Here is a 16,738-nt window from a genome sequence, read left to right as displayed (position 1 = left end):
CCTAAAAGTTGGTGTGACTTACATGCTGTCTAGGAATTATGACTCAGGAATTCCCGTAGAGGCAGCATCTCTTAAGTACAGATGTAAAGCACTTTTTGATAATAAAACTTAATTTTTTCATTCTAAAATAATTTTGATAGACAAAGTATTTTAATATTAATCAAGGAACGTATAGAGAATCTGGCATAGGTTAAACCGTCTAGACAAGTTCATCAATACTGATGCTTGTACTATGAGGACAAGATGGAGATCATGTTATATACAGGAGATACAATAAATATGTATTCTAATTAGCCAGAGGCACAGACTTCTAACTGTCTCCTAAATCTGATTTCTCCTCTTCCATAGCATTAGATATTTAGCTGTCTACATGGCTTCCCAGAGAAAAAGATTTCCTCTTCCAGTCTCTTTGCAGCTCGTATTAAGTCCTACTCAATGGTGTAAAATAGACGTGTTACTTGAAAGCTTCTGGGAAACTTCCATCCTGGAATAGAGGTGGTTCTAACCTACTGACACACAATCTAAAACCAGACTGCTTACATTTAAACAATGATTTCCCCACTCCTAAATTTTTGATCTTTTTTGTTCCTTAACATCTTTATATATTAGTTTCTTCGAGTTTAAAATGGGGATATTAGCATGAACTTCCTCACAGTATTGTTGCAAATAACACATGCAGAGTCCTAGTATAATGGCTGGCACATACCTAGTACTTAGTAAATTTAGTTACTATACTATAAAGGCATGATTTCTCACTTTTGATGAATTTGATATATTTTTAGATGTTTAAATAGTTCAGACTTTATAAGAGTTGTAACATTAATATCCTTACAGAACCATGATACAAAGAGGTCAGGTTATTCAGACAAAGAAAACAAACAAAAAACCCAAAACCAAAACCAAACCAAACAAAACTTCTATTCCGCTGCCCTCCCTCCAATCTCTGTTAGAAGTCTTGAGGGCAGAAGGATAATAAATGGCTACATGTGTGCAAAATGGCATTCCTTCAGTGTTTTCAATCCCGGCCATGTGAGTTAGAATGTCTAAGTTAAAAAACGACAACAACAACAAAAACAAAACAAAAACAAAGTAAACAACAGCAACAATATAGAGCCCTATATTAAAAACCTTGTACTTAGGAAAAGTGAAGAATTTCTCCATCTTCAAATCTGATGTATTTAAATTTAGCTTTAGAAACTTTAATGTTTGGCATGCACAGCAAAGTCCCTTGCTCAAGTGTAATCATCTGAAATTGGATTATTTTAAGATTATTTCTATGAAAACTTTTCCTTATGCAAAACGCTTTCCTAAACTTAACTGTCTTCCTGGGAAACATTTTCCTGTGTTGCTGGACAGAACCCTCTTTAGACTAAACAGAGGGTGTATTCTCTTCCAGGGCTTGACTTTCTGTATCCACCTCAAACCACAACCTTGTTGTAAAATTGGCCAGCTAAGGGCATCCCCCAGCCTGTCTCCAGTTCTCCATTAGGTTCTTCCCTGAGATGCTCCCTCACTGTCCTTTGCTTAGCATATTCACTTGCAATCACCTCTCCCTACCTTTCTGTGCCCTGAGACATGGGATCATTCTATAACTTCCCTGACATACAGAAGCACCATGATGCCAGGCTCAAACCAGACTGTCCTGAACACAAGGCACAGTCCTTCTTTACTGTGCTCATGCCATGCCTCTAGGTATTAGCTTGTGAGACAAGATGTCCTCACAACATCCAGGACTCTACTAGGGAAATGGATGCTTTCCTTCATAATCAGCCACCCCCTCTACTCTCTTTTCTTGTTCATACTTTCCTGTCTTCCTATGAAAGAAAGGGAATATTCTCCAGCCTCCCTAGAGCAAGTTTTCTCAACCTTGGCACTCTTGACATTTGGGGCTGGATAATTCTTTTCTGGGTGGAAGGGCTGTCTTGCACATTGTAGGATGTTTACAATCATCCCTTGTCTCTACCCACTAGATGCCAGCAGCACCACCCATCCTACTTCGTGTTGACATTCAAAAATGCCTCCAGATCTTGCCAAATGTTACCCAGGGGCACAAAATTGCTCCAGGATGAGAAACACTTCTCCAGAGGAAAGACACAGTCCTCAAATCTCACTCTCCCAAACATTAAATATACCATAGGCCCAGTGAATTTTTTAAAGGGCCTTAGTGTTTTGGAAACAAAAGTAACAACTTACAGAGTGTTTTCTATTTTCCATCTAACTCATATCCCTTACCCCAAGATAATGATTCCAAATCTGCTTAATTGAATGAAACAGTGGAGGCGAGTAGAAAAAGAAGGGCAATTTCAGGAGTAAAACATCAACTAATGTTTCAAAAATATTGCTGTCTTGTATATCTGTTAGTTTTTCAAGTCCAGTCTTCTGTATTAATAAGAAAATAAATGGTCTTTAAAATATTCTCGGAAGGAAGTAGGAAATCAAAGCGATTTCCTCATTGATATACTTCTCCCTTTAGCACACACAGCATATTTCTTCTGAATATTACTGTGCATTAGTTCCTGCCTTTTATCACGGGTTACAGTGTCCTTCTCTTTTTTCTGTACTCCTTTCTTCCATTTCAGGGACTCTTCATTCTTAAAGCTCACCTTTAAATGGGACTCCTCTAGCTATCATTCTCACTGTTCCTATTCCTCTAGCTGCAGATACAGCTGAAGCACCTGATTGTAGAACAATTTTTGCTTCAAATCTGACATCATTAATGCATGTGGGCTGTTGTATATATGAGACCGCAATTTAACTTCTCCTTTCCATTGACTGGAAGGGTTATTTTATCTTACCTTATCTTTTCCAACTTGTGAGGTTTTTCTCTTAGCTTACTTACTCCTCTATTTCTACTCTCACCTTCCTCTTACTTTTTATAGTTTTTAAATATAATTTTTGTCCCTCAGTTTAATGTTTTTATTTACTTATTTTTGTTCCTGTGAAAATCATCTGAGGTTGTCCACAATTTTAATTCTTATGTCCTATGGAGGATGGTTCTGTTTTAGGATTCTCATAAAATTTGATTTATAGTACCTCGTTCCCGCTCAAATCAATTTTTTTTCTAAATTTGTTCTTAAGAATCCATAGGATAATTTTGCTCAGGAAAAACATGTTAGAGTCATTTCTGATTCTTTTTTCTCTCACAACCTATGTTCCATCTGTCAGAGAATTCTGATGGCTCTACCTTCAAAATAAATCCACAAGCCAATGACTCTTCATTCTCTGACACTTCACAAGTGCTGTACCAGTGTCTGGAAATAGTAGTTGCTCAATAATATTTGTTGAATGAATGAATATCGGGATGACAATAAAGATGTTATTATCCATGTACACTACTCAGTTCACATATGTAATAAGCAAGTGTATGTAAAATCAAGAGAAATGTCAATTATGCAGTAATTTATTTTGACTATAAGAAATAAAAATAATATAGTCATATTAACTACCATTTTATTGTTTGATAAAAAATACTGGAAGTAGGGCTTCCCTGGTGGCGCAGTGGTTGAGAGTCCGCCCGCCGATGCATGGGACACAGGTTCGTGCCCCAGTCCGGGAAGATCCCACATGCCGCAGAGCGTCTGGGTCCGTGAGCCATGGCCGCTGAGCCTGCGTGTCCGGAGCCTGTGCTCCGCAACGGGAGAAGCCACAACAGTGAGAGGCCCGAGTACCGAAAAAAAAAAAAAACTGGAAATATCATCAGATAATTGGTAGTTATGGTTATGAATTCAAATATTTCCTTATCGCTTAATTTAAAAAATCTTAGTTGTACACTGGTGAGTACATCAAATTGGGTAACTGCTGTTATAAGGACACAATTTATCACATTTTTCTCTAGGATTGTTTTTTATTAGGTTAAATGGAAGTGATCATTGTCCTTTCTGATATTTTTTTTTTGCTTTAAATATAAGAAGTGAGCAATTAAGTTCTTAACATTTTTCTTGTGACTTCATACATTTTCTCAGTTACTTAACTTTTTTTTCCTATTGTTTGTATTTATTAGTTAAAAATTTAAGCTGATTGGAGAATTTTTTGTAAAACTAAACTGATTTCGTTAAGCATTTTTTAAACTTTCCCCTCAGAAAACATGTATTTGTTAAATAAATAACAAATCAGTACAATATAAGATTGACAATTCAAAATTACATATTTGTAGATTTCCAGATTCTTTGATTCTATTTTCCCTTTTAGATATTTATATCTGAAAACTTTTATACATGAAAGCTTTGATACATATTTATACATGTAATATTTTATGAATGAAGGGCACATTTCTTCTTTAAATAAAGCAGAACACTTTTCTATACCTGGGTGCATTTCTTTCTGCATAGTTTTGTCCTTTTCAGTGTCAAGGTCACTTACTCCTAGGGACTCACCCCATCAGTTGCATTTGGCCTAATAGCTGTTTTGGTCAGAGTACGGTCCAATTTATCAGATTCCCTTGACATTTACCTTGTATATAGAGAGTAACTGGTCAAAAAAATTAATCAAGTATCAGCTAGGTAAGCTTACTGTAGCTGCATGAGAGTCCTGGCAGATGTTTAAGTGGGTTAAGTACTCATTTAGTAGTCTTGCGTTTGTACCAATATTGAGAACTGCATATGGAAATTATCATCTATTTACATCATTAAGCCAGATGGCTTATCATATATTTCTCAATTGTTGCTATACGTCTTACTCTTTCCTTTTATTCTCTGCAAAATGGAAAATTTGCCTCATTAGTTCTATTTGCTTAGAGAGCTAGGCACTTGTTAGATTTCCTTCCATATTTTCTACTCTCAGCAAGAAACAGTTTGATCTAAATTTGTACTGTTTCCTGTCCTGTTTAAGTTATGAAGGTATTCTCAGTAGCTATAGCTTTAGCTAGGCCCACAAGTAAATACTAAGCTAAATTAAAAACACAATTAAGTTTGCACTAGTAATAATTTTTAATGATAATTTCTTTCATACAAATATATATGTATATACATATATTAATCATAAAAATAAGGGAAAAAATGGTCAAATACCCTTTAGAATTAAAAATGTGCTAATATTAATTATAGTCCTTAGGTGGTGAGGGAATTTAATCAACCAAGTGCTAGAGAGGAAAAAAAAATATGACTGGAGTAATTTTCCCATCATTTTGTAATTAGAAATCATTTAAATAAGCAAGTATATAAAATGTAATCAAAATAGTTTAATAAATGCTTTGATAGTACTGTGAAAATTAGTGACTTCGATGAGAACCGATTATCTAACTTGCTTTTTCAAATACGTAAAATAATGTTTTGTTCTGCATCCTCCAAATTCTAGTTAATATTAAACTACTTCATTAATAATGTTAAATAAAGTTCAGTTTCTGTATGATGATTAAAATACCCAGATATATTTCCTAATATAGGAATACAAAGACCTGGTTACAAAAAAAAGAAAATGGGCTTCAATATAGGCATATTATAGTACAGGGTTGGTTCCAACCCAACTGGAGCATAATTTTATGTTTTTTTTCCTTAAAATGAGAATAGCTTCCAAAAGAAAGATACTTAAGGTATAGAAATCTTAAAGGTGAAAATGTTAAGGTTAGTATAATAACTAATCACAGAAAGAATCAGAAGTAAAAGTAAATAATTATTTGATAGCGATTCTTCATTAAGATGCTAGCAGTGCCCCTTGTGTTAATACCTACTTAACACATGGCTGAATGATAACATCTCTTTAAAATTTGGTTGGGATATGGAACCATGGAGGGAAAATAAAAAACTCATTTAAACGTCAAGTGAATCTTTATGATGTAAAATAATTATGGCAACTCACTTCTTCAATGATGTGAGCAAAAATTTATGGAAAATACATTCATTTAAACAAGTTTAGAAACAATATAGTAACGATTAACTTTTACTAATCTTTTTTCAATATTTGGGTTAGGTTATAACACCTTATTTTTGCTTCTACTTGCTTTCTTTATTCAACACATACAACAGTTTAGTTTGATATTTTTCCTTCGTTAACTCTCCTACCAGTGCCTTCCAAGGGTCAGCTGATAGAGATGTATGCCACAACCTGCTCACTCCAGCATTTCTCTAAATAGAAGGTGAAGTTTGTGTACACTTTGTTTTTCTCTCCTGAGTTAAGCGATTTATCTTTTCAAGGGCAAGGGTACATTTACTGAAGTGCTGACTTTAATTAAATATTATATTGACTTGTTCCAAGAAAGGAATGATGCCCCAGTTTAATAGGAATAAGAACTATTTCAAGCCTCTATACAATTTTCAAATTGTGGAAATAAGTTTTTTAAACAGAAAATATCAGGATTTTATATATAATAGTATGTGCCACAGTGTGAAGATCTAGATGTTAACACAAATTCTGAATTTAAGCAATATATGTTAAAAGTATATATAAATGTATACACATACATATATATGTAATATATTTCACCATTAATCTTAATTTTCAATGAAGGATTTTAAAATAATACTTTAAACATTATAGCCTATGAAATATATGTAATGAGCATTTGTTTATTCTCTATCATTTCAATATAATTATTGTATATTCATATAAAGAGTTAAACTATTACTGATTATATTTTTATAGTTATAAATTATACGTATGTACATATGCATGCATATATTTATGTGTATATGATCCCATCAGTGGTTTTATAACTTTTTTAATAAAAAGTTACTTTATCATAGTAATGTGTTCCCTCAGAATCCACTGAAATTGCATAATAATTCTCTGTAATTTACTTTGCATGCTGAAATAACAGGTAGATTATTTTTAAAATGCCTTCATGATCTTTTGTCTTATTCTTTTAATTGAGCCTTATTTTCAGATCATATTTGCTATTCTACAGTGCTACATTTATAGTCCATAAAAATATTAAGGTCATTACTTATATATTTGCAATTCTTCCCAAAGGAAAATTAATTTTTTGGCAATAAAATGGAAATAATATGTCATTGTTAGCTCTGAATATATTTGTAATTGTATCAGAATACCTGATAGAATCTTTTTAGAAAAAGGAAAAGTTAATTCAAATGTTTATAAATTACTCCAGGGTTAAAAAGATCTGCAAAAGCAAAATTCATGCCAGAGTAAACATCAACATTTGAATGACTAACATACTGAAAGTTACACTTCAAAATAGCAAGATGATTAGAACAAGAAAGGTTATTTTAATTAGTTTCTAAAAGAGTATTTTTTAAATGTTTTTGCAATTAATTTTATTGCAAATTTTGAAGTCCAGATTTTAATTTCCCCCCCAAAAAAGTATGAAATATAGACAAACAAATCTTCAGAAATACTTTACTCAAGTACTATCTTAAAATTTTAAAAAATTACTCAAGTAGGTATTTGTTCTATACCACAAATTTCTTATTCTGTGGTTTATAATACTTTGGGTTTGTAAATTGAAATTCAGAGAAACTAATATTAGATCATCTTATCAGAGGAGCACCAAGTAATAAACATTTAAGTGATTTACAGCACCTAAAACACTCAATATTTCATAAGGCAGAAATTCAAGGATAGACCTAAAATGTCTTTATTAATAAGATATCTATCTCTGTTCAATAACGTGTTATCTATAATGGGATTAACAGTACAGTGGAAATATATTTGGCTACATCCCATTCTAATTTCCTTATAAGAGACTGAGTTGCACATTAATTCATCAATGTATCTATAATTTAATAATTAATTTTAATAATTAGGGGCTATTTTCAGTGTGCTCAGATGGTAAAAAATGATCACGTTTTGAAAGTTGTCCGTGAACTGTGCACATAAGAGTTAGTATTCCCAGGCACTCAATTTGTTATAGTGTAAGAAAATATTCTGAACTCAGTGGTGAATCTACACATAAGTTGATTTATGTTGAATATACACAATTAGTTCACTTAACCCATCTTTTAAGGGTATTATGTATTAATCCACCTTTAATAACCTTTACATAATCTTACTCTTTCTGCCCTAAATTAAACTACAAAAATTTGAAACCCAAGTATATTTAATGTGCTAACATAAACACAAATAAAAGATCCAATTTTTCTCAGTTGTTGAAAGAAGAAGAAGCACTTTTGGTTAGATAACAAAATTTCTTTTTGTGCCACTATAAATAAGGACATTTTGTTGTTATCTTTTGTTTTTACATACATAATGGCTGAAGTTTCTAATTCTAGTGTAGAAAAGGGGTTAATTTTTGTTTCTTCAAATTTTTAAAAATTAAAAATGTACAGAGGGATTTTAAATATATATGGATTTGCATATGATTGTAAAGTTGAAAATCAGTTGCTTATTTTAGAACTTCATCCCAATCTGTACATCAACATATTTTATATAAATCAAAGCAAAGAAAGAATTAAATGAAACCATGCAGTTTCTTATTTGATTATCATAGAGTGTAAGATTAGAATATTTGGGGAATTCTTTCCTGTAAGATTACTGTAAGTAATCTTTTTGTTAATATTAATAGGTAAGTAACAAAGAGTTGGTAAATGTGAGTTTGAATGATTAACTAATTTAGAGTACACCTATTGATATTCCTCTTCTCAGTTTTTTTGTTAACTCATTTTCCTTGACTTGAGCTGTAAATTCTGGAGACGGTCAGATTGAGCATTAGATTCTCTTTATATCTCACTTTCTTCTTTCTCGACTCTCGGCCTCTTAAACAGTTTATGATCTCATCTATTTCCATGACTTTCCTTACTGTCAGTATCTCAGGCATAATAGTGCACAAATACAGTTTTATAATTCAAAAAATCTCAGTATTTCTTTGTCTACTTCCTCTTCCTTTTTCCACATATTTAACCTAATACGGCTGTTAATTCTACTTTCAAAATCTCTCTTACATTTGTCCTTTTTTCTTGATCTCCACTGCTATAATTCTAACCCAAACTACCATTCAACTTTTTTCTTGAACTGTAGCAATAGCTCCTAAATAACTTTTTTATAATGGTTAAAAAACACATAACAAAGTTTATCATCTTAACCATTTTCAAGTGTACAGTGCAGTAGTGTTAAGTATATTCACATTGATGTGAAACAGATCTCCAGAACTTTTTCGTCTTGCAAATCTGAAACTGTATACCCTTTAAACCACAGCTCCCCTATCCGTCCTTCCCGAGACCCTAGAAGCTACCATTCTACTTTCTGTTTCTATGAATTTGACTACTTTAGATACTTCATATAAGTGGAATCATACAGTATTTGTCTTTTATGTTTGGCCTATTTCACTTAGCCTAATATCCTCAAGGTTCATCTATGTTGAAGCACATGACAGGATTTCCTTCCTTTCTAAGACTGAATAATTGTATGTGTATACTGCATTTTGTTTATTCATCCATCCCTTGATGGACATTTGTGTTGCTTCTACACCTTAGTTATTATGAATGGTGTTGCTACAAACATGGGTATACAAATATCTCCTCAAGACCTGTTTTAGGTTATTTTATATTTATACCTAGCAGTGGGATTGCTGTGACACATTGTAGTTCTTTTTTATTTTTATTTTTTAAGAACCTCCAAACTGTTTTCCATAGCAGTTGCACCATTTTACATTCCCACCAACAGTGCCAAGTGTTTCAATTTCTCCATATCCTCACCAGGACTTGTTTTCATTTCCTTTTAATAGTAACCATCTGAACGGGTGCGAGGTGATATCTCATAGTGGTGTTGATTTATATTTCTCTGATAATTAGTGATGGTAACCACAATTTCATATGCTTCTTAGCCATTTGTGTATCATCTTCGGAGAAATATCTATTTGTTTGTTCACTTCTTAATAGAGTTATTTCACTTTTTGTTGTTGAGTTATAGAAGTTCCAGATATTAATGCTTATAGATATAGAGTTGCAAATATTTTCTCCTATCCCTTAGATTGCCTTTTCACTGTTGACTGTGTCCTTTGATCTAACTGATTTTTAGTAGCTGCTTTACAACCCCCAATTCATTATCCATAGTCTTTCTTGAAAAATAGTTATAAAGCCTAAATATGATCATGTTATTTCACAACTTTATAGTCATTCATGTCTTCCCAAAGCTTTCAGGATGAATTCAAAATGCTTAAAATTGTCCTATATAATCTGACATCTATCTACCTCACCAATATATTTATACACCTCTATTCACCCCTTACTTTCTGCCACTGGTTTTCTCATACTTCATCTAATGAGCCAGGCTCCTCCTTATTTTAGGTCTTTTGTGTTTTTCACTTTCTTTTATTTTTCTCCCTATTCTTTGAAAAGTAAACTATATTATTTGAGCCTCTGATTAAATGTCATTTATACAGTGAAATTTTCTCTGACTTACCAGCATAGGACAAGTTTCTAGTTACATGATATAAATTCTCTATGAGCTTATTTGTAGGATTTATCAAAAGTACAATGGAATAATTAATTGTGTAATTATGCTATTATTTATTTCATATCTGCCTCCTGAAATAGAATGTAAGATCCATGAATTAAAAAGCACTCATTCCAATTCTCCATTGTGTTTCCAAGCCTAGCAGAGTTCCCTGACTATTGAAATGTTCAATAAATAATTTTGTGATGAGTAAAAGAAAAAATGAAGGAATAAATTAATTGTCTGATTTCTGTAGAACAATCTCAGCTTGGGCACCGCCAATGATGTCTGTTTGGGAGATATGGTGCCTGGATCTGAGACTTCGGTGTTATATTCTAGTTGATATATAGGAATAAAATATTAAGCCAAAAATCTACTAGGTTTAAGGGTACAGCCAGTGAAGGGAGGAGAAGAATCACAATGGAATATAAACCAGGAGTCAGGGACCAGGTAAAGCTCAAAACTGATTTAGGAGTAAGGCTAATAAAAAAAGTGACAAGGTCCTAGGAAATCTGTATGAATGAAATTGAAGGAGGTTTGCTTGAGTTTACTGGCCTTGAGACACATAGGATAGCTGAGTTGGATAAAGTGTGGTTTCAAGGGGAATAAATGTTAACACGATCAAACACATGGACCAAGACAAGGACACAACTACTTATTCTTTTCTTCAAAATTTAAATACCTGCTTTGAATTATATTAGTTATATTAGTTACATAAAACCACCTACTATATTTTATTTTCCCTATGAGTTGCACACTATTTGTATTACTTTACAATAGGTATTCCTAAGACTTCTAGGAATGTATTAAAAGTAAAGCATGTAGAGTGAAGCAATTTAGAATACTTTATTGGACTAAGAGAATCCTGATAGTTTTAGTTAGAGGTCTAGTGCTTCCAACTAAGAATGTATGCAGTTACCTGCCAGAAACCATCTCTCCCTATGAACAAGGAAGTTGGCTTGTTTTTCTCTCTCTAAATGTTGGAATTTAATCATAGTACATTGTTTATTGCTCTGATCTTAACAATAACCTTCTGCTAATTATTCTGTAGTCATTTAGATCAGGAATATGAAGATATTAACTTCAAATGGCAGTTTTACTTTCTGATTGTGACTATTATTTTTATTTCTATATCTCTAAGAACAGATACTTTTTCATATATAGAAAGAGAAATTTTAATACTATTTTCTAGGTGATATTTAATACATTATTGTACATGAAGAGATTTTTGTCTTATTTCATAAAGATGTCTTTTACCCTTTGAAATGCCAGCATCTGACAGTTGTGTACTCCTTACTTTGTTGAACAAGCTCTAACCCAGGGAAAATACCAAGAGAATACCAGTGACTGACATTTAAACAAGCCTTGCCTTGTATTGGAATGTTTAAGTCTCTGTTGCTGAGCTCCTTTCAAAGGATTTTTTTCTATTATAGATTTTCATACAAGTAATACTTAGCTTTTGAACTTTCAAATAATGTTACATTCTGTTTATATCAAAGTATCAGACTAAGATGTAATACCTCCAGTGCCCAGACTGTTACATCATCATTTAGTCATCTTGTGGGTACTATGGTTTTTTTTTTTTTTTTTTTTTTTTTCTTTTCTTTCCAGTGGTGTTTCTTGTTTTGGTCAATATTAGGTGTATATAAAAGCAAATTGACAAATTCTATGCCTTATACTTCTTTTATTTTATCCACAACACCGATTAAGTATGCATCCTTTTAGACAAATCAGTTTCCTTCTGTGTCCCAGCTTACTGTCTGTAAAGTGAAGTGTTTTTAATAACAGCTTGTTGAGATTCCTTCCACTGCTGTCACTCTATATCATGTATTCTCACTGGAGATGATTTTAATCTCCAAGATGTGAAAATTGTGTCTTTGGGAGTTGGCATCTTAGATATTATAATAGTTTGTGGTTCTCCAAAGGGCCACCATATGTAAACAGACACACAGTAAATCTATGGTATTAAAATTCCATGGAAGGAAAGGAGTGATCAAGAAGAGTATGTCTAGACAGGTTCCTTAAGAGGTAATAGTTAAAGAAAAAAAGAGTTGAGAAACACTGCTTCTGGTATTTATGCACTTCTCAATTCATGGGCTCAGCCTAAATCATTATTACAACTCCTTTTAGTCCTTTTCCATTGATAGCATAGAATCATTATGTGGGTCATAAACACAGGTGTTCATGGTGATTATTTTCTGTCCGATGCTTGTTTGCATGTAGACATTGCTTGTATCTTTCAATCTTTCAGGCCTATATTTGTAGGTCATTATTTCCAAGAAAGGACTTGAACCCTAAAGAAAATTCCCCTCAGGAAAAAGTTTATACAGTGAAGAGAAAAATTTCTACCTTCATAATAAATATTCTCTTTATGCTGAGAATTATTGGACTATGTTAGCTCTGAATTATAAGGCATGATTTAAAAATAGAGCAAAAAGTTGAGCATGATTCAAGTTACTCTATAAATAAATATTTAGGAGAAGTTTCTTCCATTTTTAAATATTATATACAAAGTATACCAGTTCAATGAGTGCTCTTTCTCATGTTTAAATCCAACATTTTGGAGACAAAATAAGCATATATGCTTGTTTAAATAATTTTAACACAAAATTTTTTTTCTTTTAATTTCCCTTTGCTTTTCAGGAAACAAAGCAAAAAAGCAAAGTAAACGTAAGCAAGTGACCCAGGATAATAACAGACTTGTTATCAAAAGCTAATCAGTTTTCACAAAGGCTTAGAAAATTATTACCAGTGTGGTTCCAAAGAGCGTGGGAGAGTGGATAAGCCTCTACTGGCTGCAAACCGCAACCTGCAGATACTAAATTATATGATCCATGCCAACTGTCAGTTTCCCAATTCTGCAGGGAGCCTTAATTGCAGTCCTCACACTGTCTCACTTCAGTTTACTGACCAAATGGCAATTTCCAACAAAAACTAACTCATCAATGGTTAGTTAGGTAACATTTTCTAAATTTTAGACTAACAAACAAAAATGTCTAAGGTACAGTCAATTAAATGGATAATTACATTTCTCATTATATTGTGATGTTATTTTGCACACACATATACTTACACACATACAGGTATAAAATACCCAATATAAATACATAAGGACGGTGGTAGGCAGAATAATGGTCTCCCAAAGATGTGTATGTTCTAATCCCTGCACCTGTGAATATGTTATGTTACACAGCAAGGGGGAATATAGGTTGCAGATGAAATTGACATGGCTGACCAACTGACCTTAAGATAAAGAGATTACCCTGGATTATCTGGTGGTCCCAGTGTAATCATAAGGGTCCATAAATGGGGAAGAGGGAGATAGGAGAATTAGAATTTGAGAGACAACATCATGAGAAAGACTCGACTGGCCACTGCTGGCTTTGAAGATGAAAAGAAGCTACAGCCAAGGACCAAGGGCAGCCTCTAGAAGCTGGAAAAAGCAAGAAAGTGAATTCTCTCCTAGAGCCTCCAGAAGGGAGTGCAGCCTGGCCAGTTTGATTTTAGCCAGGTGAGGGTATTTCAGACTTCTGGGCTCCAGAAATAAGATTATTTTATATATATATATATATATATATATATACATATATATATATATATATATAAATTGTTATAGCCAAATAGGAAACTAATACAATAAAGTAAAATATTCAATATTAGAAATGTATTACTAAGGGCAAATACCAAAAAAAAGAAATCAGAAATTATGCTTATGACTTCAAAAACATTATTTCTATAGAGACACAGTACAGTAAAGTAGTTCAGACCGTTTCTAGAAGTAACCTACTTCATTTTAGATCCTAGCTCTATCACGTTCTAGGTTGGTAACCCTAGCCAGTCACTTCATATCTGTGACTCCATTTTCTCATCTTCATGGTGGATGAAGTAATAATTTTACCTCAAAAATTAGACTAAATAAATACATCTGATATTATAATCAGTAGTACCTAGCACAGAGTAAACCCTATATGTATCTTTCCTATTACTTTTACTATATTTATTATTTGCTATTTGTGCTCTTATTATTATTCTGAGATACAGCACTGAAGCATACAGTTTAGTTTTTGTATTATACCTTATATAATCATAATTATTTTGGATTCAGTATTATACCTCAAAAAATGATATAAAGTTTTAGCCCTTGATTATTTATATAGATCTATAGAGGGAGTTTTTTTTTTTTTTGCTGTACGTGGGCCTCTCACTGTTGTGGCCTCTCCCGTTGCGGAGCACAGGCTCCGGACGCGCAGGCTCAGCGGCCATGGTTCACGGGCCCAGCCACTCCGCGGCATGTGGGATCTTCCCGTACCGGGGCACGAACCCGTGTTCCCTGCATGGGCAGGCGGACTCTCAACCACTGCGCCACCAGGGAAGCCCTAGAGGGAGATTTTTAAAGGGATAGTTTGTAACAGTCTCATTATCATAGGTGAAGCATGAACTATCCCAGACATCCTATATGGTCTGACTTACTAACATAAGTATCTTCAGCATGAATTTTGTATATCAGAAATAAATATGGGAAACGATAATTTTTAAACCGTTTAGTGGTGAGCATTTTACAGGTAAATTAGCTCATCTCAAGGATCTTGTTCTTTCTCTGCAAATATATAATGATTTTATATATTTCTATATGTCTGCATGTACTGAACACTTAAAATTTACCAAATGTTTGCTTTATTTCTGTTATATTTGTATTAAATAGGGCTATTGGGAAAAATAAACTGCTTATTTTTTCATGCAATGGTTTGCGTAAAGAGGACAATGTACCACATAAGATAAACTTCTCTTTTATTTATCCTCTCTTTATATGGAAGCGTTGATGTTAGCAATTTTTTTACCAGTGAAATATCGTTCCCCTTAATATATTTATGCCACCACAAATTCACTTATATCAGACAACCTCAAGGAAAGGAGAACATATTGTACATTGCTCAAAGCTACACAAAACCACTGAGATGTAAACAGTTATCTAATGACAGCTTTATTTTAAAAATGAAATTTCTATTTTACAGAGGAAAAAAAAGCACTGCAAAATCTTAGTGTTTTTTTTCTACTTCTGTAAAATGAAATTAGATTAAACATTCCTAGCTCCATCTCGGTTTTTGAAACCTGTTTTTATTGTATATGATGGAAGGATGTTTTGCAGTTATAAGCACGTCAAACAGTGAAAGGTGATACTTTGAGAGACTCAGCAACTCACGGAGCTGGAAGGATTTTGAAAGTCATCAAATCCATACACACTCAGCTAAAATTCGACGATATATTGAACAAACCGGTAAAATTTATATTACTTTTCATGTTCAGGATATTAGAGATTTCATATATTTGTGCTATGACATAAGCCCTTTTAGTCTGTCTATTTACAGTTGAAGTGAAAAATACTAGGTTGGTTTGTTTTGTTTTTCAAATAAAATTTCATGGGTTTGAAGACTATTTTAAAGCTTGCCTTTCTCTATTCCTTTTTTAATTAGATAAGAGGAATACTTTTATTCTTTGTTCCTTATGTTACAGTGTCCAACATCTGGTCTTTCCCATCACAATCTTTAAGTTTACTCCAAGTTTCTAAACAATATATTGACTATAATATCCTTGATTTATTTTAAAGACAAAACATGTGCCTGTATTCTCATTAGATATCACCACTTTACAATGAATATGATAAATCAATCTTGTCCTCACTGAATGCATTTGACATTCGACATCCAAGCCTAATAAAAACAATGGTCTAATGAAAATGAGAAAAAGAAAATTTTCTGTTTTCTTTCTACTGATAAAACTAGTCAAACTACAACTGAGTTGCTCATTTATAGAAGGAGTAAAACCTGTCTGTTATCAGAAACTGAGCTGTCACAGCTGAATTTCTCTGTTCCTGAATTCCTTTGGGATATTTTTTAAAAGTAAAGTTGATTTCAAAGGCAAAACAAACAAACAAAAAAATAAACTCTCCTTAAATATAGTTTAGCTGGAGAGATCAAGGAAGCATAGATGAACATCACTTTGAAAATTCTCAAGTATTATCTCAGAAAACAGGGTATGACAATGTTCTTTCAAAAGAAAAATACAAATATTTCTATTCTGGCAATCTTAGGAATAGAAAATGGGAAGGAGAGGGAGAAGGCAGTGTAAACTGAAAAAAGATCTGTTAAAATCTTTGTGTCCTGAAAGCTGGGGGCTAGAGATATCTGTCTCCTAAATGAAATGATATTGATTTGGCTTTAATGTGGACGTATATGATATAGGTTTTTAAAAGACATCCATGATAATAATTTAAAACATAGAGAAGAATGTAAAGTAGCAAATAACCTTATTAGAATTTCTCTATTTGTTGTCCTGTTTGAAAATACAGCACTAAAAATCTAGTGTGGTTTTGTGTGTGTGTGTGTGTGTGTGTGTGTGTGTGTGTGTGTGTGTGTGT

Source organism: Aethalodelphis obliquidens, unplaced genomic scaffold, assembly GCF_003676395.1.
Source record: "Aethalodelphis obliquidens isolate GAN/ISIS:26980383/991018 unplaced genomic scaffold, ASM367639v1 scaffold10, whole genome shotgun sequence".
NCBI classification, from domain to species: domain Eukaryota; kingdom Metazoa; phylum Chordata; class Mammalia; order Artiodactyla; family Delphinidae; genus Aethalodelphis; species Aethalodelphis obliquidens.
The sequence above is the reverse complement of the archived record's forward strand: the minus strand, read 5'-3'. Positions refer to the sequence as shown.